The sequence below is a fragment of the Temnothorax nylanderi genome, unplaced genomic scaffold, assembly GCF_030848795.1.
Source record: "Temnothorax nylanderi isolate EJ_2023f unplaced genomic scaffold, tnyl_v1.0 TNYL_tig0002_pilon, whole genome shotgun sequence".
In the NCBI taxonomy this organism is placed as follows: domain Eukaryota; kingdom Metazoa; phylum Arthropoda; class Insecta; order Hymenoptera; family Formicidae; genus Temnothorax; species Temnothorax nylanderi.
The window spans coordinates 2,391,438-2,418,829 of NW_027249064.1; the positions used below are offsets into that span (position 1 = coordinate 2,391,438).

General features: G+C 43.9%; 1 protein-coding gene and 1 long non-coding RNA gene across 3 annotated transcripts in view; one reads left to right on the top strand and one right to left on the bottom strand.

The window, feature by feature from the left end:
• Positions 1 to 27,392, bottom strand: part of LOC139768930 (uncharacterized) — a 165,123-nt gene that overhangs the window by 77,562 nt on the left and 60,169 nt on the right. The gene's annotated exons all lie outside the window — the stretch shown is intronic.
• LOC139767951 (uncharacterized) lies at positions 11,785 to 14,059 on the top strand. Its single transcript, XR_011717253.1, has 2 exons — positions 11,785 to 11,869; positions 12,693 to 14,059. It is a non-coding gene; the product is annotated as an uncharacterized lncRNA (long non-coding RNA).

Below are 27,392 nucleotides of genomic sequence, written 5' to 3' on the forward strand. Positions count from 1 at the left end.
TCGCGATGTACATCCTCGTGATCCATCGTTATCCAACTGACTGCCTTCGCGAGATTCACGTGTCGTAACGCGCAATGTTACGGGTCGGTCTAAAATCTAACATCCATGCTCCATATACCGAGATATATTTTGATCGATCTTTTTTTCTTTCAACGATAATCTGATTGCGTTATAGGACCTCTCGTACAAGGCGCTAACACTGACACAGAGTTGTTGGTCCCATTCCATCAACGTCCGCCAATTTAAGCCAGATTTTTGCCGATCCTTGTATCACGATGGAAACACACGGACCCCGACAACGCCTAATTAGACGACAGCTCGTAGGCCGGTCATTCTTAGCGCCTACCGCCCGCCCTGTATCTCGTTCTTCTTCGGCTCGAAGTGGGCCGAGAGCACGGCGTAGGCTTAAGGAGACTCCGTGTCCTTTCCTTCTTCGTCGTATATCTCTCGCGCGATAGCAGTCCTTAATAAGCGACGTCGTGGCGTGTGGGTGACGGACGAACGGAACGAATGTGGGCACGTGCAAACAACGCTTTCCTATTACGATATACGGCGTCTCTACACGAACTACCGCATTTAAACAGGTGCATGGAATCCTCAAGTGATGAGTCGTCGAAACCAAACTTCTCTCGGTGAGCACGAAGGCGTATTCCGGAGGAAGATGATCATTATCGACCTCGCGCTATAAGCTATATATAACGAATAAAATTAAATTTTATTAAGCAAATTATCATGTGCGCGCAATTCTCAAATCCGGAAACTTTTATGACACAGAGCTACTAAGACATTTTTTGTAATACTCTAGCGTATATTAAAATTCTTTCTAGACTTTTCCTGAGATTGTTTGTTAAGGCTCAGATATTTTCTTTGCCTAACACGAGCATCCGTCCGTCGTGGCGCGGTGCGAGCCTACACGAGGGGTTTTGTGCGATGTATCGCCAAATATGACACGCGCTTTAAGGCGGCCGAACCCACACTTCACGAGCCCACACGTAGTCGCGTTATGGGACGCGCTGCGTGCATATGCGTGCATAGCACGTAGGTATGCACGGGGTACTGATCTCTCCTCCTTCATCTTTCTCTCCCATGCTCCTTTCTCGGCTGCTTTTGCACCCAGCGAAAACAAACTCTGCGAGCAGCGCTCGCTCGCACGGAGGTGTTAACGATCGACAATTCGTCCGAGCTGACCATTTTAGACGTACGCCGAAGGTAATTTGTCGAATGAATCGCAACTAGATTTCCTGCGGCATTCCATAAAAGACGCGTGTCATTTCATAATCTCTTTTCTTAGATTAATGCAGTTCAACATTAATTTAGAACTTTTTCCATATAGGTATTAATGTTACTATTACGTATTATATAAAATAAATTATTACACTGAGAAATATTGTTATACTATAGTCTACAAAGTTGTTATATAAAATTAAAATTATAATACAAATTTAATTTAATATTTTAATTTTCATAATTAGTCATATCCATTTCTACTGGTTTCGTTTATACATTCCTTTTTATCTATCTATAATTTACTGATATTTTCTTTCTTTTTAGCAGAAAGGAAATATAAATCTGTGTATTAAATATATACGATAGAAATATAAGCATGTCAGTAGGCTGGTGGGCCTTTGCACCGGATGCGGGACTTTATTGCCCACGTTATTCGCCCCCAGAATCAATTCCAGGACCAGATAACTCCGTCGCGCAATAAATAATCGCGCGCCCGTGGGGATACATTCAAATGCGTCATCAAGATCATCTCGATTTAAAGTCCGATCGTGCGGCGGCCCCCACGAGGTCCTGTCCGACATCCGCGAACTAAATTTATCGACAGACCCGAGCGATGTCGAATGTCGACATTGATGGGAACAGTCTCTACCGCGTCGCGCATAATCCTCACAAGAGAAAGAAATTGGCGCGGGCGAAATAAGAGACGTATCACGATAAGGACATAAAAGTACGCGGATGAGAGACACGAAGATGCAAAGAGAGAGAAAGAGAGAGGGAAGGTGGCGTGCACTCGTATCTCGTGTCGCGAGAGAGAGAAATCGGAAGACAGGAGGACGAGAGGAACAGCGAAATAGAGACGGAGACACTCCCACACCTCGCATCGCGATAAGCCGCATCATGATGACGGTGTCGTCGCTGGTGGTAGTGGAACGCACATGAAGCCCCCATGTCTGGGTAACGACCCGGTCCCCGACAATCCACGCACGCACGCACGCACACACACGGAAGCGATCCCACGCAACGAAGGCATCGACGCGCGTCCCACGTTCGCTCTCGAACGAATCCACTCTCACCTCCGCTCGTTTCGCGAGCGTGCAATCCGCTGATCGAATGCGCTTCCGAACTTCTCGCGAGCGAAGTTGTTGAATTATTTGTGCAAAAAAAAAAAAAGATGAGTAATTACAGGGTATACTTAAAATAATTTGAGGCTTGCATGTTGCGTTATATCTAACTGAAATACATGATAGAAGGGGGAATGAATGTAGATAGAATTGACGCTTATTCGATTATGAGGTAGTAATTACAAGTTGCTTCCGCGCTGAGTCTGGCTTATCTCGGTTCCCTTCGTCTACCTGTCTATCCACGTACAAAGCCCGACGCACAGTTACGTAGCTGATGAATGTCGGGAGAAAAGCTGGTCTGAAATAGTTCGACACAGACTGGGCGTCGTCGACTGTCTCGGGCAAAATGAGCTGCGGGTACCCGTGTGCTTCTCTCTTTTTTTTTTATTGAATTCCAAGCTTATGCCGGGCGATGTCTATTGTTCGACAGAAGCGGATTCACGCGATCATGATGGTCCCGCGTATGTATTATGAAACGACTGCTCCGCCGATTTCTCTATACATAATTGACTGACGGTATTATGTGAAATATTATTATATATAATTAAATATCCCTATCAAAATCTTAATTAGATTTCATCAAGACGATTGTTCTCCAAATTATATTATAATGGCAATTTAACAAGTGGGTGGTAAATTATAAACTGATATTCAGTTGGTAATATAATTGCTGAATATATTATCGTTATATATTTTTCAATAAAGTTCGATATTGATGTTGAATAAATGATACACAAAACTCCGACAAATCGAGATTAAAATTATGAAAGCATCATTCTCGTGATACGAAACTATTTGTCCCGTCATTTAATAGGCAATAACAACCCGCGAAACTCTTCTCTTAGCGATTATCGCAGGAGCGTTCTGCTTTTGCGATTTTGAAACTGACAAATATGCTATCTCAAAAGTCTTAAGCCTCTTTTTAGATATGGACTTAATATGAAGACCAGACGGTGACTGATTAACGAATAAAACCAATATTCGACACACGTTCCTAACGATCCTCGTTATCTTGGATATTCGGCACGCCCGACTGGAAAGTTTTTAAAAACTCACTGTACGGACTATACGTAATTATAATGCGTCTTTAATACCGATGTGAAGTTAGCGCCCAACTTTAAGATATCAAAAAACGCCCAACGCCATTCGAAAGAGAATCGTTTGTACCGTTTTTTAAAAAGCCTGTACTTCCGGTTCCTTTGAGGTACAAACGATTTAAACGGAGGTACAAACGGGTACAAACGATTCTCCTTCGAATGGCGTTGGACGTTTTTCGATATCTTGAAGTTGGGGGCTGGCGTTTTTTCACCCCCCCCCCCTTTAACTCCTTAACCCTTTAGGTACAAACGATTTAAACGGAGGTACAAACGGGTACAAACGATTCTCTTTCGAATGGCGTTGGGCGTTTTTTGATATCTTAAAGTTGGGCGCTAACTTCACATCGGTGTCTTTAATGCAGGCATGTCTCATAAATATTAAATCCAATCTTGATACTTCTCTAACTTATCAAGAAATCGTCCCAGAATTATAATCTGTCTTTTTATTAGACTTCTGTTAGAAGAATTAAAACCTATAAGTAGTACAATATTTCACTTTAAGGTGAACGCACCATTAAGACATCAAGTGCCTTAAACGAGACGAACGCCATCGCGAGAAACCACGCGCGAACGGCTCGCGAGAGTAGCGAAAGAAAGCGAGACGGTTCGATCAACGAAAACGAAAGAGAACCGAGAGAAGGCAGCAGTGTCAGAGGTGTGAGAGAGAAGGCGGGACTCCGATGGCACCAAACTTGGAGTACACAGCTGCCGCTCGGATTTGCCGGCGGATAATTGCGTGGCTTTCCCGCAAATGGCGTACCGTACGGCCGTGTTGCGGACAGCGTGATAAAAAATACGATCGATGCATAAGTTGGCGAGTGCGACACGCGTGAGCGGAATCTTGCGGTGGCCGCCGCATCGCTTTCGCAAGCGGGCGTTTCGAGAGGCGCGCCAAAGAGTGTCGGAATCCCGCTGCTGGTTATGGTTAGTTCTCTTCCAGAAGTGCGTCCTGCGATCGAGCACCATACAGGTTTCGTAAACGCCGGTCCCTCGCTAATGGGCATCATGATTAAACGTTTGCTCCGAATGCTACTTGATGCGCGCGATTGAGACATTTAACCGATGCCATTTTAGCTCGGCGCCACAGCGTCCTTTTGGCCACGAGGTTACGGAGATGAAAATTTAATACAATAAAGATATATATACTGATTGATGAAGAAAAAAATGACAAACTTTCGATATTGCACTGCCGATTGCACATGCCCAATAAGGATTAATTCGCCGATTATTAAGACAACAGAAAACAGCAGAGTAACAAAAGAAAAGTCTTCTTTCATTATACGCGAAAGGAGCAAGACACGTATAGGCAGTACAGTTTTCTCGTTTGTCCAGTTCTTCCAAGTGACAAGAACGCACGGTGGCTCGTGAAGACGACAAAACGTATCTCGTGTCGGTGAATTCGATATAATGCATGGAGCGAAGTCAGCGACTTGGCATCGGTTTTAATCTCGATTTGAATGTGATTTTGGTCGGGGCGAATTCCTGAACCTGACGCGGCAAAAAGCGTGCCGCGCGATTTAAGGAGAATCCCATCGTTCGCAACGAACAAATGAAGGCGAATCCGGTCGATCGGTACCAGCGAACAAGAGGCGTTTCCGCCCAGACGTAAAAATATGACCAATTACGTATTACATATATGGAATATCTCGACATTGGAAATGCGCTCGTCCTTTTTGCGGGCGAATTCTGTGACGGAATTCACGCTACTTTCGCGCCATTATTCTAGACGATAAATTCCCACACTATTTCTTAACAAATATTAATAATTAATTATTTAAAAAACATTTCGTTTACATCTTATACTATTAAACATCGAGATTATACACCAGACATTATTTAATATTAACTTGTAAAATTGTGTTAATATACCAATCGAACGATGACTGCAACGGCACGCCAAGTTAATCTAAAAAAAGATTGCAGCAAATATTGCATAATCAGGTAGAAGTGTTCGGCGCAGCTGCCTCTCACGCACAATTTATCCACTTGATCGCATTACAGCCTCAAAAGGTATAAACTCATTGAGCGCAACGTCGCGATCCAATCTACAGGCGGCCCGATTGCGATAGGCTCGTTTAGATATCGGCGGGCCTTAAAGGCCCGGCGCGGCGTGGCTATGTGACGATCGGGTGCGCTCGTGTAAATAAATGATTTCGTATTAACAATCGGCATTGTGAATGGGGGGGGGGCCCGCCCGTATATCAACCGCATTTGTTAGCGGGCGCGCCTCCGACGTTCGACGTTGAAAAATGTACCCTGCGCCCAATCGTCCGGCAATATTTCAATATTAGTTTAGCCATTGTGCATGCGAGACCAGTCCGCGAAGTGGGCGCCGGATGAGCAGCGAGCTTCTTTATTCGCTCGGAGATAATATTTGCGCGTGATTGGCTCGCTCCCCGATGTGATATTTTCTTTCTTTTCGCGCGACCGAGTCGAACGTTTCATCGATTGAGAACTCTGTGTCACGGTGAAAATATTTGCTGCTCGACTCGATAAAATCCAGGATGACATTGTACAGAAGATATTTCTACGGTATCTTAGCGTTGAAAAAATTATGCAATAAAAATTATTTGTTATGTAAAGAAGTATAAGGAACAATCTCTTGATAAATTGGCACAGACGATTTTCTGAATATCTAATATAATTTTAAATTTTTTTAACGCAATATTCTTAATAATCTCTACGTATGGTTTGTCTGGTTTTAATCTGTAAAAAGATCGCTTCTTTGTCACTAGTTCAGTAACTTTTCGTTCCACTGCTCGAGACAAGAAAATGAACGATCGACAAGTATGTTCGAGCATCTACAATATGCTGGACGAGTAATATCGCTTCAAGAAATCGATAATAAATCATGCGAGGAGTTAAACGACGTTCTTTGTGTCATTGGCCGCGTTCGATCTTCCGTTCAAGGCTCCGCGTGCGAATATTTCTTGCGCAGATATGCCCACGCGAATCCCGACCGCGAATCAGAATTGAAAATGTGTTTTCCCTTGTATATTGATTCAGCTGAATCGACATCCGACGCGTCATCACGTCGGACGAAAATGATGCTTAATGTATAATTTGCGGCTTCGTTTATACGTGAACGAGACGCGTCAAGAGAAAGAATTCTCAGTTTTTACAATTCTCGCTTCTTATCGTCCGTTATATTAATTTTAAATTATATCTGGCTTAAATTATATTTTCGGCGATTGTGTTCTGATTTAGATAAATTAATTTTTAAGTCAATGTTTTTCCTTTGAAACGAAAGAAAGCTGTTGCAAATTAGTTTATTACATGTATATATAAGAGAATTCTTCTTTTGTAATAAATAAATTAGAGAATCCTCATTCCGACTATGTCTTTTGAGACAAGCGTCTCCAACAGTGTAGAGACTTTTTTTTGTACCTCTAACTAAAAATAAAATCCACGTATTGGGACTCCTCGCCGTCCGTAGTCTGCGGCTGCTCGAGCATAAAACATATTTTTGTCGATTCCCTCCAACTTGTAATACGGACGTACAAAGCTCCGCCAATTGCAGCCTTAATTGGCGGCGTTTACCTTACGTTTCCATTTAAATGCTCGGCGAGGTCGCGCCGCACCGCGCGCGCGGACGTTCGCGGCGACCTTAAAGCCGGGAACCCACTCTCCTCGTCTCCTATACCAGCTCTCCCGCCTCCTCGCGACCGGACGAAGAGGGCGAAGCAGGGGCGACGCGACGCGCGTCGGCCACGAGGAGCCACGAGCCGTCGCGTGGGACTAAGCGGGTTCTCGATTTCTCTCTCTCCCGCGACGAGCGCTCTCACGAGTCGCTCCCAAGAGGGCCAGCTTCTTCCTCCACCTCCACCTCCACCGTTACCACCACCTCTGGCAGCACACGCTCCCTCCTCTCCTTCACTCCGGCGCGGCGGCGGTTCTTTTCTCCTCCGATCCTCGCGCGCTCTCACGAGAGAGGCTCGTCCCGATCCCGACCGACGTCCGCTCGCATACTCGGATGACCGCGCGTTCTCACGCGCGTGCATAAGCATAGGGCACGCACAGGAGGGCACGAGTCGACCGCGTGTGCCCACGTGTGGAGAGAGTCGCGTCAGGCCGTGAGCGGGAGATGAAAATGTTGATAGAGTATGAGCTCACCGTGCTGTCGTAGGAAAATCTGAAAGCGCATCGCGCTCTCTACATCACGAAATTGTTTTACCATTTAATTTCGCCTTATAAAAAAATGCAACCATTTTAACAATATAGATAAAGTTCTACTAATAAAATGAGCAAACGTTACATTACTTCTGTTAACTCCAAGAAATTTTTCACGCAAATTATTTCTGCCGGATTTCTGCTCGCTAGAGCTTCTCCAGTAAGCGCGATTTAAAATTATGATTATCGCGATAGTGATGCGCTTCGGAAAACGAGATTTCCTGCCGCCGTGTCATAATTCATTCATCTTGGATGCGCGCCAAGTCGCACGTTCGCAGGCACGCTTAAGAGGAAAAACGAATTGGACTCGACTACCGCTGCCAAACATCGCGTGCCGCTTGCACTTACGCACGTGCGTGGGTGTCTTTTGGCGCCAATAATAACCGAGAATCGTCGCTCTCAGGGTGAAAGACGCTTCGAGACGGCGTAACGGGGAGGCCGATGCGTTACCTTCCTAAATGCTCCCTATGACGAATTCGTATAAATAGTTCTGCAACGCTCCCTCCTCGAGCTACGCTCGCCTACATAGTTCGTATGACTTCATATCGTCTGGTAGAAAAGCGACGCATCACGGGAAATTTCTTTAAACGATTCCACAAAGAAATTTTATCAATTCTCCGAATATCATCGAAATCAGATAACTCATATTAATGTCAGTGATTGTAAAAATCAGAATATCGCCGAAATCAGACTAATACCAATGTCAATGATCATAGAAATTTTGCTCAATCGCGAGAACTCGTCCGGACGTAATAAAGTGCTTCTTCGAAGCACGAAAAAGGGGCGAGGAATAAACAACATCACCAAAAAGTCGAATAACCAAGTTACAATGACTATGCAAAGAAAAGTTTTGTCAACGCGCACCGTCATTCTGTCGCTCATTGGCAGTCAGAGGACCGGTGACGACGTAATAACGGACGTAGCGTTGGATACCCACGCGTACTTGACCGCTACTGGCCCAGGGCCCACCGCAGTCGTCCGTAATAATAAGGCTCGGAATAAGTTATTATGTACCCTCATACCCGACGCTGACTCTTCGACCACGTCTCACGGACACCTCTGCGACTGTGTAAGTTAGTATGCACGAATGCATTCACCCATAAGTGAGCGCTGACCGTATTCGGGATGCACCAAGAACATGCGCGTCAAAATCCGGAGGTCCATTGTTTATAATTTGAGGAATAATTTCATTCGGTGAACACTAATCATCGATCGAACACGATATTTGCGAATGATTTACATATTTCCAACGTAGAAATATAAAATTATCTTGCCAACTAGTTTCTAAATCGTCGTTTCGAAAACTACCGAGCATTATTCGTAATATTTACGACGCATCCTATATGCGAAAGGAGGCGTATACTAATTAGGAATGGTGACCAAGGATTTGAATTGTACGCTCAGCGAGGGAAAGGGGAACGTGGGCAGCTGCGGAAAGGGTATAATTTTGTATGTCCAAGACGTGGAGTCGCCCTTACCCGCGCTTATAAATTCCACGGAGGCTTTCGTTGTTACTAATTGACCCGTTCGTTGGCGCTCCCGCACCCAGTCGTTACCGCTTCGAGGAACATCTTCGAACAAATTAAACGCTGGTCCCGCGTCCCCGTCCGGCTGCATCTTAATCGAACTATCTCGGAAATCTTGATGAAAATCACCAAAAATCGCGTACGAGCCACCGCGCGGCCGCGCGGCCGCTCCATTGTTCGCGCCGGTGTGGGCTAATAAAAATTCGCGCTGGTGTGTGCCGTGGCGAAACGCCAATCAACGGAGACGTATAATCAGGCTATAGCAAATAAAGCAGCAGCTAGGAAGAGAGAGCGTCTGAAATGTTAAATTGGTCTAGATTAAGACCCTGGCTGCACTTTCGTTGCGCGAGGAGCGGTTGCCTACTGTGCGCAACCCAGTGATTATCCTCAGCGAGGACTCGAGCCACCGAAAAATTGGCATTGAAATACCACGAGACAGTTTTACGGCAGTTGATAGACCCGGCGTAATTGCTGCGAGTATTTAGAATGCTAAGAATGTGCCCGAAGATTCGCAAGAAGGATTCTTCCGGCCAAATAAAATAATGACGCGTAAAATAAGTACAAAAATAAAAATATATAGTGCTTCTTTACAATTATCTTATGTTATAGTACCTCTTTAGAATTATTTCATAATAATCGAAATATTTCAATGCGATACTTATTTGTAAATTTCCGACGACTGCAGTTTCAATTTTTAATTGAATTTCCGTAACAAGTGATACCGGTATTCTGATATTTATACATCTCATAAAACCACTCAACGAAACGAATCTGTCGAGCGGACATTCGTGATGCATCTCTTCATGAATATCTCGGTTACGCAGGTGCGTTTAAATGTCATGCGTATACGCAGTCGCGACCGACAATCGTAATTTGAGTATCAAAAGAGACGGCGTAGGAAAATGAACTCTCTTATGTTTGATATTAATTCCACGATCGGGGGCGCCGATGTGTGTGCGCCGGTAAAAAGTTAATTAAAACACGGCTATCTACCGTCGTTCCATCTGTTTGCTCATTAATAGTAGCCCGGCGTGTCCAATCCATTGATTGGACCGCGCTATGCCAACCGATGGCGATCTACCGGTGGAATAAGAGTCAATCGACTCCTTCGAGAAGTAATTAAGCGGCTTCGGGAGAAGGATCTCGCGCGAGGCTCCGGCGATCAAGTATAGGCAACTCGAAATTATCGAACGAACAAAAAAAAATCTTTTGTACCTGCGCGCGAGAGAAGGCCGCGATTTTTATCGCGGCGACGCGCCATGAATATTTATACGCGACAATCTGACACGTACGCGAGCGGCCAATATGTTACGTCGCGCGACTTCGCGCCGCGCGATCACTGACGGCAGATAGGAACGGCCGTTGTCAAAATCGTCGCGATAAATCCGTCGATGTCGGGCGAGTCGATTATCGCGGACCTTTATATGCGATTCGACGATTAGACCGGTAGGAGACTATCGAGAGGCGACGGCGTTGCTGATGATGGCTTGATCGCTTACTTATATCTGACTTCGACTTCCGATACGTCGGGACAGATCTGCGAGAGATTACACTTGGTAGCGTATTTGACACGGTAAATGATAAAATGAGATTACGTAATAAAAAATTTCATTGGTTCAGTCGGGCTTTCATCGATATTCCATTCATTGGAGTTGATCCCGCACGCGGAACATTTGCAGCGGCTTCAAATAGCGATCAAAAGTAAATCGAATATCGGCACGCTGTTACCATGCAAGACGAATTACGGCATTGCTCGACTGATTAGAATTTTACGATTGCGCGCATCATATTTATGGTATATTGAGTTAGGAATATGATACATATTACAGCAATCCTCGTAGTCGTGTTCAACGTAAATTTTGCTATCAGCTAACATTGCGATGTCAAAATACTTATTACAGTTTCCTGATTATTTGTATTATTTCGAAAACAGCTCATCACGACGTTTCAAACATGGACAAATATAATGATCTTAAATTTTCTGTACCTCATTGCGAGAGTTTTAAAACTCTCGAGAGAGGTTTCATCGAAGATTCAGGCGTCTGAAGAATGTGTATCGATCGTAAAGTAAAATTCTCGGAACATTAAATTTTTATTCGAGTCACTCGAGCGCGTATAACGTGCATTAATCCCAAGTATCAGCCGCGCTTTCAAGGTATCTGTATCTTCTCGGGGCGAGCTCCGCTGGAATCCCCGGCAAGAAACTCTTACCGAAATGTCTCCGGAGCCGTTCGCGAACAAGGGAAGAGGACGACGAGGAGGACAGGCCTTTTCAGACCTGCAGGACACGTCTCAAGCTCGAATAAGCGATCTGCGGCCGCCACGAGCAGCGTTTCGCGAGACCAAATTTGGCGGCATTGTGAGGGCCAGCCGCTGGGCGGACAGCTGTTTCCCAGGGTTGCGGCCGCCAGGAGCATCGACGAACAACAAGACAATCTCATATGATTTATATTTATGAGCACTCCGGCATTTAATAGCTGCCGCTCGCGAGGGCGCGCGCGGCATTGCGCTTACCGAGTCATTCCGCGCGAGGAGGCCGCACCGAGCCCCGTAGACCGGGGCCTCGTTTCCAGAGCATACGAGACGTCAGCGAACGCAGCTCGCGAGTTCTCGCATGAGACGTCGCAGTTAATCTCTTCCTCGTTTCGCGCGAGGCGCGACGGCAAAGGGGCGTTGCGCCGCGAACGTTTAAATTGAAGCGCTATTCAGCCCCTGCCTGGTGCGATTAGTAAGTTCCTCTTTTTCTTCGCTCTTGAGAGACTTCTCTAACACTTTGAAAAAGCTAGAACGGAGCTTACGTTGATTAGTCTAACGGAATGATGGACGACAATTATTTCTTTATCGTTCTATTTATGGGCAATGACAAGGGTTATCCACAATCCACGTTAGAAAGGAACAAATAGTTTTGATTAAGTATTTCACACACGCTAGAGTCTCATTAATTTTCGATGTCTTTCTTCTAGAATGAATAAACATTTATCGAGAAAGTCGCGTTCAAAAAAGAAAAGCTGTGCTAAATAAATGTATTGAATGTGTGAAACATGATTGTCAGGTAATTAAATCGTATTTTCTCGAAGAGCGGAAGATCGGTATATAATTATATAGATTTTTTGATTTTATAAAAATTCTTCGTAAGTGGTAAATGACGCGGTATTATTGCTCTCTGTATTTCACTTCAGACAGCTGCCCGCATATGTAAATCGCACCGATTTATTGTCTTTCCAAGTGCATTTACCATAATTGATAACTGTCCTCTACCGTACATTCTCTTAATGATTATATAAACGTCGGCGCTAGCGACGATACAGTCGACTGATTCTCGAAGTCAGTGTTTGTCAACTGTATAAGATTCATGCAAATCAGTACAACACAATCACATTCGAAATACTTGAAACTTTCACGAAAACAGAAGATAAAATTAAATTATCTGATTCACGCATGTCTTAATTTAAGCATCCGACAGAGTAAAGTATAAATGCGCTCTCTCAATTGCTCTCTATATGGTAATCATATTCGGGTGTTGTCAATTAAATATCTTCCATTTCTGACAGGCAACTCTACGTTGAGAGAGCTCGGTGCGTGGCGAGACAGGTGCGTGGGATCAGGATTTCACGTTCCAACGATCCTCCGAAAAAGTTGACGATCACTGTGCGAGTACCGAGGGCTGTTAAAAGTGACCATAAAGACGAGCGCGCGCATGACACACAGCAATGAACGATGCCGATCGATGCCTCCGGCCCCAGGTGCAAACTCTCTGTGCTCTGATTGCGATCTTGTATCTGCGACTCGTTAAATCAAGACGTTACCACGATATCATCTTACGCGGACTTTTTCTTCCGCGCGTTTATTTCTTCTCCCGTACGTTTATCTCCACGAGGGACCTGCATACCGTTCTTCTTTCGTATTGCCGATTCAAATGCGACTCCTATTCGTTTTATCACGATGGTTCGGCCCCATTAATCTCGGATACGCACCTTGTGTTTGGATGTGTAAATTTGAACGCGCGTTAATTTAATACGCCCTACACCTTTCTCGGAACAACGTAGTCGCGCGATCTATCTGATATCTTATATCCTGCACCGACAAGTATTAACATTCGGACTTTTGTGCACGGTTATACATATGGTTGTAATCTTATATCTCTGGCACGCGCACTCTCCTCTCGGGATTCGCTAGCCGTTATCGACTTTTAATAATTTTACAAAAAATACGCCTTTCAAAAGAAAATTTCTCCATGGTCGACTGGCATAATAACACATTTTTCACCGGTATTTGAACGCGAGAATCGAGAACTTCGGCCTTAAGAAATCGTGAAAGAAGCGCCGGTGTTCGCCAATCAGGGATTCGTCGCTACAAACGAGAGAAAGGCGTCGGTTCGGATCGCAAAAGCGTGGCAAAGAAACGTGTCGATGTCAGACAGCGGAATGCAGCGCGCAGTAAGCTCTTCCGTGACAACGTTAATTAAGCGTAGAACGTCGGCATTAAGGGCGTCATTCCGAAAGTTCTCCCGATCCGCGGCTTTCTCGGTACCGCGCTACCCGCTAAAAATCGTAATTAACGAGCCGGCATAAACTCCACCGGTTTACGGAATGCTATTCTAATTGTCGTCGTTAGCGGCAAGAACTTCGTTAAGACGCATAGGCTGCGCATTTGCAATTTCAATATTTTAACATGCATTTTTAACTATTGCTCGCCAGTCGTTGCAAGACGGTATCGTCTATGTACTAACGTACTATAATTTAGTGGCTCGTTAGATAATACTTGAAGCGTTCATTTCCGGCAGATGTAAAGAAACATTATATTAGTAATGTTAATTAACTTGTTTTAACCAGGAAAGACGGTAAGATTTCTTATCCCAATATATTAAAGCAACAAGAAAATATGTATTAAATACAAATTAATAAAAGTATGAAATCTCTCTCTGAAATCAACATCAATGTAATATCCTCCAAAAGAATCAACTTTAAAAATAAAAGAACATTATCTCCCGCTTTCCTATATTAAATTACCTATGTCCCCGTCGAATTTACCGTCCCTGAAATTATAACCCTCCTGTGCTACCGAGGGAGCAGGTACGCGGCGGATCTCGCTGTCGCCATGAAAAATCCTCGTATAGTAGAAAGGGATACCCTTTATTTGCATGCGAAGTCCTTTAATAGCCGGGACACATCCTCAGCGACAGAAGAAAGCCGGTGCGCACTTGCATCCGCCCGCTGTCTCGTTATTATGCACCGCGACCTTCCCGACCTCGATTCCCAGGGCGGAAATTGGTTTTATAATTTAAAGCAAGCCGTGCAACACACACACGCCGTAATCGAAGCCGTAGAAACACCGCGCTCTTTGCGTCGCGCATGCATGCCCGATTTCACATGCGCGCGCCCGTCCCTTTACAAATCACTTTCCCTGATTGACGCTCAATGCCCGCCCTCGAACTTGTCCCGCTCGATTCGATCGAGCCCACGCCTTATTATATCAAGCGTGGGGCCCCTCGGAGATGTCTATCGAACAGTTCGTGCCTCGCTCTTTTATCGAGGCCCACGGATCGAAATTCCCGGGACCCCCTCTTGCCGGGCTCGCGGTGCTCCTTTTTCGTAGGACGATGACGACTGGCGCAGGCGGAGGCGTGCTCGCGCGCTGGTAAACGGCAGGTGTATCGAGAAGAGAATAACGTCGTACGATAGTCGGCTTTTGCTTGCGCGTCTCTTATTGCGTGCCTTCTCTGCCGCGATCTGCGGCGGAGGCCCAGTGCACCAACGAAAACGAGAGTCAATTTAAAAAAAAAGAAATCTCGCGGCCCTGATTGCACATTGAGTACACGCGAAAACCATCAGTATGCAGTATCAGAAAAAGAAGAGTGTCGGAGCAATCGTAAGCATTGTGATAGTGAATTACAGGCTATGCCTCGAGGCAATCGCTCGCGCCGTCGAAAAGAGTCGAAAAGCCATCCCGGCGGCGGGCTGTCAATGCAAATATCGCGCGCAGCATTTAAAGGCTTTGAGCGTCGACCAGTTGGTGTGTTCGAGTTGATAACATATTTTAGTCGGGGCCCGTTAAAGCAGTCGCGACCACACACGCGCGCGCGCGCACTGCGTGCGCGTATTGTAAAGAAGATCCTCTCCTCGGGCTCGAGATCGATTGCTCCGGAATTGATTGACATGTTGTCTAATAACGTCTAATAATAATGTATTTTTCGGACCACCAACGTTTTGTGACGATTTCGATAAACATCCTGTCCAAGGTCCGGCCAAATCCGCATCTTACCTCAACTAATGACTTACTCTCGACCACCAATTTGTCCCGCCACGGAGGCAGAAACTGTCTCCAGGGTACACGTGCCCCTTCCTCGGTAATTATATATTAGGGGACCACGAATGATTTGCACACACGATGGATGAGAGAGCCGGCAAGATTTAAGATCCTCTTCAAGCTATTATATGGAGAAGATATTCACTCAGAATTTTATGTTGGGAAACAGTGGATAGTTTTAGCTCTAACGTTTACGTTTTAATTTCTTAATGATATAAAATAATTTATACAAGTAATAAATTGAACAGCCATAATCGACTATTTTCCAATAAGTTCCGAAATAATAATAATAATTGATGAAGGAACGCGAGCAATATTTTTTTTTATTATGCTGAAAGAAAAAATTGAGATAAAGCTTAAAGCTTAGATATTACTATAGCTAGTATTATTTCCTGACACATTGCAGCTTGGTCGATGACATCTACGACTCAACAACATCTCGCAAATGACTGAACCATGCGGTGTTTATTTTCTTAAATCTAACGGGTAACGTAGAACAAATGTTCCACATCAGATATGCGTTTTCAGCAATCCTTTATGACGCACAGTGTATACACATCGATATTTTTACACTCTAAAACTAAGAATTAAAGCTAATAAGAGAAACATCACTTAGAGGTGACGCAGTATTTCATTGCGTTAGAAATTAACGTAAGATAAGAGGAGTTTTGAAGGTAACATAAGTTTTGCTTAACAATGCTCTCTATAATGGGGATTCTCCTCCACAAAAGAAGCGATTCCGCGAGGTGTAAAATCTTGAGAAGAAAAGAAAAGAGTCGCTGGATATCTTCTAAGGCACGTAGGCAATAAGAACGTATATTCCACTGGAAACGGTGCGCGTAAAATATGCGAGGTGCCATGTTCATCGTACATCTCGCAAACAATGTTATCCTCAAAGATACGTTTCTACAGCTCGTCTTGCACGTATGCATTCCAGTTGAAAGACTTAGACGAATATCTTAACGCCCGACAATATGTGACAAGTCGCAGCTTGTGCATTTCTAACCGACCGTGCTTAAGTAAAGCTATCCCCGAAAGATATTATGTTTCACAAGATGAGAGAGTTCGTTTGGTATAGTTTTCGAAAAAAATCTGTTTCGACCTGCGCTGTACGCCCGCCCACCCGCCTTTCTGCGAAACACATGCTGTACCTGGGATTAGGGTTCTTCCGGTTTTTTCTCCGTTTTCTCAACGATCGAAGTATCAATTATGGAAAAATTCCAATTGCAGTCTTTTAAAAATCGTTGCTGCTCTCTTCACAATTCTTTCAGTTTGATACCAGTGGTTTTGCAATTTTACGAAATCAGAAACCTAGCAGGCACCACATCGGTGTGGTCTTCTCCCTTGCTGAATGCCGGAGGCTTCTCGATATATGTAACAAGATTTTAATTCTCTAATTACTATCATTACGTGTTGAATTTCTGCTATACTTATCTAAATAACTTTCGTTTCATTTCTTTTATCGTAAATGACACTGATAATTTTAAAACTTTTATAATTCATCCAAAAAGAATTTTAATTAGTTTGTTTTGTAAAAAAAAAGACACGTGCAATCTTTTCTAGTTTGGCAAGTAAAATGAAGAAAAAAATCTGGAAAAGCCGAGCGGAAACGGCATCGCGCACAAAGGCGGCGCCGCGCTCTTTACGATTCTCCTCAGCTCACCCCCGAATCTCCGACAGGAACCACGCAGTTTCTCAGATCCTACGGCCCGGGGGTAGCAAGAATCGCGCCAGTGTGGTCTTCCATTCTGGCAGACGTCCGCCCCACGCGACCTCAATTTATTCGACACCTCCCCTCGCCTTCAGCGCTCGGAAACTGCTCTGGATCTCTTCGAGACGAGAGGAGCAGAGAGCGCGTTGAGACTGCAGAGGAAAGAGACGAGCGGAGGTTCGGCCGACAAGAGCGCGAGCACGCTCGTAACAGAGTTATTATGCTAATGGAGAGACGAATCCTAATTACGGCCAACGTATTTCCCGTTCGATCGCCCGTCTTGAGCAAGCTCGATATCACGACATAAACCGTGAGCCCCGAGTTTAAATGCTTTTTAAAAGTTGTCGTGATTTGGAATTAAATTGGAATTTAGGTACAAATGATGATATCGTCGAATGTGTATTATGATAATTATGTGCCACCGACTATTTATTGATTATGGCACCCCAAGGAACTTCGACGCCCAGTTGACATTGGTCGCGCATAAAAAAAAGATAAGCTGCGTAAAATTAAACTGATATTTCAGTTCGATCGTCAGTGCTGAATTTTTAATATTCTCATGCGAAACGACTGTCAAGGGTGGTCTCAACGACAGCCTTTCTAGGAAGCTGGACATTGTGCCGCGAATTAGGACGTTAACGAGCAGCGCGCGTGTCATTAGCGGAACGATTAAGTCGCGTAGAAAAAGAATCATGCGGGCAGTCTCCCCTGCACATGAGCATCCACGGCATCCCGTACGACATGAACCACCAAAATACTCGGAATCGTCGCTTAACTATCAAATTCTTGATGCATAAATGCTTTTGATAATTTTTCTATTCTCATAAAAGAATTTAAAATTTTGACGGTATATTTTTTTATATAATAACTAGCTAGATAATGAAAGAAGTTTGTATCTTTCTCTCCTTAAAAAATAAATAAATAAATATGAGGGTATTAAAGCAAGTTTAAGTGACATGGTTTGCATAGTTTAGACTAAATGTAGACGATCGTAATCGTAAACCCCGTCGCATTTGCAATTACAAAGCGTTTGCTTCTTGCTTCGGTGGAATGACGCGAGTGTATTCCTGACGCGAGAGCAAGATCTCCCCATCGATGCCACCCAAGCTTTAATGCCCACTCTCGCGAGGCTAAAGCGCAGGGGTGTGTCTGCACCTGTATCTTGAATTAGGCCAATTCAAATTTTAATCGGTCCGCCACCCAGAGCGCATCGCTCGGCTTCCAGGAGCCACTACCATGACGATCCGCCCGTGGGATCAATTGCTCTATAATTTTATTCGCGTCAATTAACTCGATCGAGCTAATTACTTACGCCCGGTTCACACGCAACATTATAGAGAGGAATCGTCGTCCGTTAAAGCGCAATCTCGAAATAACGAAGAACGGCATACGGCTTTTCCTCGTGGTCCGTTATCCATTTCTCTTCATCAACGTTCATTTACAAGAGAGATCAAAGCAAGAGAGGGATGCCGATGTAAAAAATTATCAGCTTATACGTGTATTTGTAATCAAAGTAACGCGAAGCGACATACAAAAATGCAAAAAACGCAATTACTTTTTCTCGTAATTATTTATAACGCGCGCCGTAAGAAAATAATCGCATGATCAGCCGGTCATGATTATTGAAGAAAGGCAAACAAGTCCAGCTTTTCGATCCCCACCACGAAAGACCATTCCACGCCATGGGAAATTTGCATCGTCAAAGTATTAAATAAGCGATAATTGCTTTTAATGTTGCGACGTCCTCGCATCTGACTTGCTTATTTGAAAAATTGAGTCATTACGCCGTTACCAGAGAGGTTAACGATGCACTGCTTCGAGGCAGTCGAGCAGTACCTAGCCTCGTTCTCCATTACCTTTGTTCTCCAACTAAAACGTACATGGGACGTAAAAAAAAATTTCGATCGTGGCGAAACTATTATTGTAATTTGACAAAACACACACACACACACAGTGCTGCATATATTGAGAAATTTATTCCGCGAATTAGTGACATCTAAATAAAAAATATTTAAATAAACATGCATCATAAATATCACGAATTTTTCGTCAAAATCGCTGTCTATAATAAAGCAACAAAATCTACTGATGATTTCATGCCGGCATACGGATTTTTTCTTTCTAGTGTTATACTTAATACTTAATACTTAAACCTTCGTTTCCCACGGTTCGCGAACTCTGGCAAGAGCTGAGGCAAAACCGTGACCATGATGTTACCTCCGCACTTTTGCCAAAAATGATGTAATAACGTCGGTTGCACGCAGAGACGTGCTCCAGCGAGTCGCTTTATAACATCCTAAATTAAGACCTATCTTCTCTCACCCTACTACCTATTCCCGCCGCTGGACAACCCGAATGTCTCGCAGGACGGTCTCTCCCGCAATTTGGCGAAATTACAGGGTGGCGTGGCATTGATTAGGGGGGGACGATTAAACAATCTAGGCCTCCCTGGTAGAACTTCTGGGAGGGCGAGGACTACTCTCTCTCTTACGAACGCGGCGTGTCTATTCGGCGTTGCGCGTACCCTCCACCTCACCCTTGCTCTCTTTTCTCCTTCCTGGAGCGAGGAGCGCCCGCTCGCGCAGGCAGATGATCGCCTTCGGGCCATGCACTCAAAATGAAGCAGTTATACGACCGAACTAATAACATATTTAGGAGGGCGAGCGTATCCCCACCGAAATGCGCTCGCGACCTCCCAAGACGGGCACGCTTCCTGGGCGCGCGTCGCGTCAAGCTGGATCGAGGGCAAGCACGAGAGATCGATCCCCTCGTGAGAGAATCCCTTGGCATACTAAAATAACAGTTTGATCGCCATGGAAGAATATTAGTATCCATGGAAATTAGCTTTTTTTTGTTCGAACGTGTAGGAAATCACGTTCATACGTTATATACACAATATGATTAAATATTAAATCAGCATAAATGTAATAACGTCATATTATAACTAGTGTGCTATTTTAAAATTAAAAAATATATTTGTAATGTCTCAAAAAAATATTTTTTACAAATGTTTATAGGACACGAATTAAAAATATTTTTCGAAGCACGCGAAAATATGGCAAAACTGCCTGACAAACGTCGGACGAGACCTTATTTTGAGGATGGATATACTCCACATAACCGCATCGTTTTTTCCCCCATTTTCGAGGATAAATCCGAGACGGGCGAGTCGGACGAGAAACAGGCCCGACAATGCCTCTGGTTTCCATGGACTTGAATTCTCCACAATACAACCGAAGGCGCCCTTTGTCGGCGTCCAGCTTTTACCAAGTCACGACGTTTACGGTCAAGCCGGACCACCAGCACGTGCCAACCAACCTGAAACACATGTTTCAACTTTCGCAAGACCGTCCTGTACCCACGGTCAGTGGGTGGCTGCGGACGTCAGCGAACATAGAATCACGTAGGCCAAGAAATGCTCCCAAAAATCTTGAGCTTCTAAAAACACAATTTAATAGAAAAAAAAACATCGTTAAGGAATCTTTAACCCGGATACGCCACGATTAAGCTACCAAAAATGGTAGTTATTAAAAAAGGATTAACCGAAATTTCTCTTTTATTCTCTGGACATAGAGCAAATTTATAATAAATATAATATCAATTGCATGTCACGCTCAAATCTTTACTATCGAATATTTGGAACATTGTTATGAGCGCGGTACGCAAAAGCAATTAACTCGGCCGAGTTAATTGGCACAAATAAAATCGTATGCTGCTCAAGCGTTACGGCGATCGTTACGACTGTAGTTCTGGAAGCTGCATGTAGCACGGCCTGGGTGGCGAGTTGATTAAAATTTGAATTAGCCTAAATCCGATACACACGGACACACCTCTCTGAAAACGCGGCAAGCTTGAGCGTGTGTTGTCTTCGCTCTAAGTGCTATTAAATTTTAATCACTGAGACGGAGTTTGGTAGACCACCATCACATTTTATGAAAGTATAATATTTTATGCAAATATATTCAATAATAACCCATGAAGTGATGTCTTCGCACATTTTTCGGATCGATCCGATCAAATATACAAAAATGCAGCAACCGAAAACAAATAAAAATTTTCTGCTCTACCTTTCTTAAAGCAAAAATGACAAAGTTTCACGCAATTTCAATAAAAACATTTTAACATCTCGCGTAATAAAGTCATCATAAAATATTATTTAAATCATGGCTAATGAGAAACTCACTTCAGGATCTTCATATATTCCACTTATAATAACCGTGTATTTGTTCGCCACTAAAATTCATCATTTACGTCATACGCGACCACTCCTCCCATGCGCATTTAATTCGATCAGGTTATTCGAGACGGGCGGATCTCTTACATGGTGATTAAATGACCAAATATTCGACGATCCACTTTTGCAAGCAGGCGAGGTATGGTTGTTTTGGGTGGCGGATCGATTAAAGCATGAATTGGCCTAATTTCGGTACGCATCGTCTAAAATCATAATTTAATATCGTCGCTAAATGTAACGATGGTCATTTCGAGGGAATGTTGTTTTCGCCTACCAGAGAACGTTCCCTGCTCGTGAACTTTTAAACTGCTCCCAGCCACGCATGTACGGACCACACACATACATGAGGATAGACGCTGAAAGCCGTTTACGAAACTCCACTCGACTGAGCCGGCCTGCGTAATTGCGTGTCTCGCGTGTGTATCGAGATGAAAAGCAAATTTGGCCTTTACGGGGGATAGCATTGAATCGTGTCGCGCGCATTCCTCCGAATTTAATTCCCCTCGATCGAGATGGAGAGATAATCTTTGCCGATACGTTCACTTTCTAATTTAAATTGGCATACAAAGAAAAAACAACAAATAAACATTTTTCAAAATAACGATTATAAAAGAATTTTTCATTTTGAAAAAAAAATAGTCTCGTAGCATTACATCCGTGTTATATAAATAAGACTATATAATTAATTTATGATTAAAGATGTAGTAGTCGCGTACAACATTTCTCGGAGTATCCTATCATAAATCAAGTATCATGCGGTATTATAAAGGGAATGTTCAACGTTGCAATGTGAGAAGACTGCGTGATGTCTCATAATCATATTATTGAATACTTTAACCGTTAAAGGATTTACCAACATCTCAACGTCCACATCGGCGAAATCTGATTGCGACAAGCTTATCGTTCGCGAGTAATCTCGACTTCTGAATGTGCACGCAATCATGGTCACCGCGCGTCAGAGGGAGAAACATAATTCTGCCCCATCCTGAATATTGTTATTCCAAAGCAGGTGCACACATTCCACAAACAAGACTTCCAGTGAATTTATTCGATCTCTCGTTCATTCGCTTACTTTTCCATCTCACGCGTTTCCGTTCTCATCGTTCGCGAACGATAATAAACTGTAAAAAAGCGAAAGCACGACGAATCGGCGTAACGAACCGACGGCAGAAGGTTGATATATTTACTGACTTGATCGGCTTATCGGTCGCGCGTATCGGTTCCTCCCTTCTCACACAAACAAACGCGAGTTTTCTGCTGATCGCGGCGACCGCCCATGTCGACGGCCCGGGTATATCGGCCGGCGGAATCGAATCGTATTATGAGAATTTTATCGGCATACCCCGTGCCCGCGAAGATCGCGAACAGTGCCGAGTGTCGAGTTGTATCGGAGCGCTAATTGCGAGCCGCTTCTTCGACGCGCCGGGGCACAACGAGTGGTGTACGCGGCTCGTTAAGAGGCGGATCTCCAAGGCGGATGCGCCGCGGTCATGTTGCCGAAAAAATTCTGCGAATTACGACGGGCCCCGGGGACGCGAGACGCGAGTACGGACTGGACAAAGGATTTTTTCTCTGCAAATATTATTGTGCGCAACGATGCATTCGTTGCCGGAAGACGACGACCACCGGGCTGGACGATAAATTAATGGTTAAGACAGACACGCTCTTAAGACACAGACGTTGCAGTTAAAAAATTTGAAAAACATTTTTAAGCAGGTGAAAAAACAGGACCCCCCTCTTCACCCTGGATACCGAATAGCTCATTGTCAGTAAGATTGAACCGATGAAAATGTTTTGTATAAAACAGATACCATTTCGCAGATGCCATTTATATCGCAGTTTAAATTTTTTTACCAAGACATGAAAGAAGTAGTTAATTTTTTAATTCTTTGATTTAACAGCACAGTCGTAAAGTGCTATTTAAAGCTTGGATATATCTCGTGAGAGACATACGACCTTGCATCGAAACCTCACGAAGATATACAATTTATAAAAAGCTGTTTCCAAAACAACGGCCGTCCGATGCCGTCAAATTCCGCAGAACGAATTCCGCGCGATATGGGCGATTTTTATCGCTCTCGGTGGTGCCGAGAGAGATTATCGAACGAATAAGAAGGAGAAAAGAGGAATAACACGTGCATCAAAGATCGCAACGGCGGGAATTCCGCTCTGTCGTTTCGCGTCCATAGATCCAACGTGTAGAGGGAACGGGGGTCGGATCGCGGATGCTGGGGGCCGGAAAGAGGGTCCCACGAGTGTTTCCACTTATAATAACATTCCGAAACACGTAAATACATTCGAGTGGCACGGCGCGCTGCTGTAGGTCCACGGTAGGAAAGATGGTCCGGTCGGCAGTCGCTGGTTAAAGCCGGATCTACCAATGGCCGACGTTAGCCCCGTTTGCGGCTACCAGTTGTCGACGGCCTCAAGCGTGGTTTCGGTAGAAGTGTTTTTTCTTTCTTGGCAACCTGTCGTGCTCGCTAAGAAACTTTGTGATGTCTCGATGACGGCGACCCCGATTTCAGTATTTTCATTACGGGCGAAAGGTCCTGTCACCCGAAAGGCAGACGATAATTCCCTCCATCCACTTCTTACGGAACGCAAAATATAATATTTTATTACTGTCTTACAAAAAAGTAAAGAAACGTGAGATTAATTGATACCTACTGATATTGTGAAATTGCCCGTCGCGCTACGCGCAGCACAAAAAGTTCATTACGCGTGAAATCGTGACGAACGCACCTGTTCTCGAGTTATTAAACACAAACAGCCTTATATGTAGTTGGGATTTATGTCACGATGACATTTATATTCGAAAGGCATTCCGTATTAATTTTCGCTTAAACACGTATTAAATAAACTTTGCTCGAGATAAATCACTTTTATTTACGTCAATCGAATATTTATAAATATGCGATTATTGATAGAAATATTAAAAAACGTGTTGTCTCGATCCTGAATTTTAGGATCGATTTCGAATGTACTAGTCTAACTAGCCGAATCTATCGTATCGTAAAATATTCTCAAGAAAGTACGATAACAAATATAAATAGTTCGATAAATCTTGTAAAACTTTTGATAATCCTGATTCATAATCGAATTAATGTCATAAGAATACTAATATTTATATGCGGAGATAGGCCGATTATTAGAGCGCTAATCAGATATGTCACGGAAGAATTCGGGATTGCCACGTGGCATTCTCTGTCCTTTTAGAGCTGACACGTTACGAAATGTTCTTCGTGGAACATTTGTCGGAAACAAAGATTTGTTAACCAGTTACTTCTTTGTATTGGTAAAGAACAGTAAAAGCATGGCTCGCAATGGTTGGTTTTCGTAACGAGAGGAATCGCTTGCAGCGATCGCTTCCTCGTCTGGCAACTTCGTGGTCAGCAAAATGCACACTTGCTATACCCGCGAATTACGAGGACCAGGAGCCGCCGCCATACTTCTGATTTGTAAGTAGCCGGACACCACAGAACTTCTATTTTGCAAAATAGAATTTAATGAAGATTACACCTGTCGTACCTGTTAATCGCCGGCCCGCAATGTTATACATTACACAAATATTATAGGCTATGAGAAATGGTATAATAATGCTCTACTGGTATCGCGAAAGAAATTCTTCATTCTTTTTTTTTTCTTTTTCTTTTGCTTGCATCTACTACTATCACTATTTCGACTGTAAGAATGCTATTGAAACGTTCGTTCAGAGTGCATATAACGATTAGCTCTGTTGGAATGCATTTCTTTGAAGTTGAGACCTGAAAGAAGCTTGTACGACACACCGCCCGGAAGGAAGTTACACGGATTACAAAGACCGAATACCGTCCAATGGTCAATGTATAATGTCCATCATCCCTCCCTTTCTCTACATTTTTTGTAAAATCATTCAGGTGTGCAAATTCTCAAGATTGTTGACCACAAATAGCGAATGTCTTTGTTCACACTAAAACTACTTTGTCTTGTCATTGTACCAGCTGCCTCGAAAAATGCTTGTTCATCGACCGATCACCAAAACACCAATATTCAAAGAGAACAAACCACAAAACGAACCACTTAAAGAAACCGCATTGAATAATAGAATATCGCTCTGTGAATTCGACTAGGAATTTGCTCTGAAGAGTAGGATATGATCCAACTAAAAAAATCACTATAACTTAATTTAGCAAATTATATAACAGATACTTAATATACAACGATACTTTCATCACATTACTGAAATACATATTATGTATAAAAAAAAATAACATTTGAAATTGATAATTGTTTTTTCATAAAACACATTAACTATTTATAAAGCAAAGATAAAAACTTAAATTTGAAATTTTATCGTCATAAATTGTCATAAAACAATAATACGTTTATTACCTACGTCGCAAGCGGAGATATTTTATTACTTATTACTTTCGCCGCATGGCTAGCTGCAGATTTTATAGAACGCTAAATCTTTCTAACACGCGGTACGCAGTATTTACAATCGTGTGGATTTCTACATTCGTCGGGCGTGCAATTTATTAGCGGGTTTTCTACAGTAGAGAACGCGGACACGGCTCGTTTAAGCGCGCGAACGTTTATCTTTGGTTTCATCGAGGTCTCCGAGACGAAAACGATGTCGTCCGGAGGATTTAAGGGGACTTTAAGCACGGTTCGGACCAACCACGAAGGCTTGCCTAAAACAATGTAATTGCCGCTCATTTGCCAGTCTAGACAAACTCTGACGACGAGACAGCAACAAATATCCGGTCTAACCTGTCGCAACGGGTCGAACCTTCTTCTTAATAATGACGTAATTGCTTAATTTCTGTTTTCAGTCGCGGATGAACGGCTGCTACCGACTCACTTATTAAAATCTCAAAATCCTGTCCGGTTCTGTCTTAATTAAGCGTTGGACCCGACCCGTCCGAAGTCTGTCCCTTGAACTGACTATAATTTGATGCAACTGCGAGTTGCAACTCGCTTTGAGGTCCCAATTTGTGCTGCTGCCACCCCAAAAAATAAAGACCGGAGCGAAAGCAAGTTGGGGTATCGTAAGTGAGCCTTGGCGATATTTAATTACGCGTAATGATCATGCAGGAAATTACATCGTTGTCGAATACGCCATTTGGCGTACATGCATCTTATCGGTCATCGAGGGTGCCGCGCGAGCAAGAAGCAAATGATATTCCCAATTAATAATTAAGCTAAATTAGGGATGAATGCGATCGTTTTCTACCGCGTGCGCGCAGTTACGTGCACGCGACGAATCTTTGAAACGCTTGTTTCGTCGTCCTCGCCGTTTTCTCTTGCATTCATTCGCACAGCTCGAACGTCGCCACCTGGCCCTTTACACCTCTCTTTCTCTCTCTCTCTCTCTCTCTTTCTTTCTCCTTTTTTCCTTCAAAGAAAACGGGCCCTGGCCGAGATCTCGCAAATCTTCGGATCGGATATATTTTTCTGCGTCGAAGAACTGGAATTTACCGTCTGCGAACGCGCGTGAACGATACACGAGAGTGTAACAAAGACAAATATTTACTCGAGCGCGAGTGCGGAGCCGATGGTAATCCTCGGATGGTTCCTCGGTGAAAATGGTGAATGACCTCGGTAAACGACACGCGATATAGATCTCACACGGCGGGTGAGACTACCTGTCCCCGTTTGTCGATACACAGCGCCCGGGTATGAATCGCCCGGAAAACGTGGACGGGTTTTACTTAATACCGTGGATTAGGGTTTAAACCCCTCTATCGGCCATTCATTCGAGGGTACAATAAACGTGCCGACTGTAGAGGGAATTATTCTTAAGCGAGCCTCTCGGGTCCGCGCTCTACGCGCACCGCGCGCCGTCGCTGCATCGGCAGGTACAATGATCTTTCGTAACCGGGCCGGAAGTGACAGAATGCAGGGTGCAAGCGATTGAAGCGCTGAATCTGTGTCACTGGCGTTTGGAATCGTTTGGACGAGCGCGATGCACGACGGTGAAATGAAGAGCCTCGAACGTGTTGCGCGGTAACGATGTAA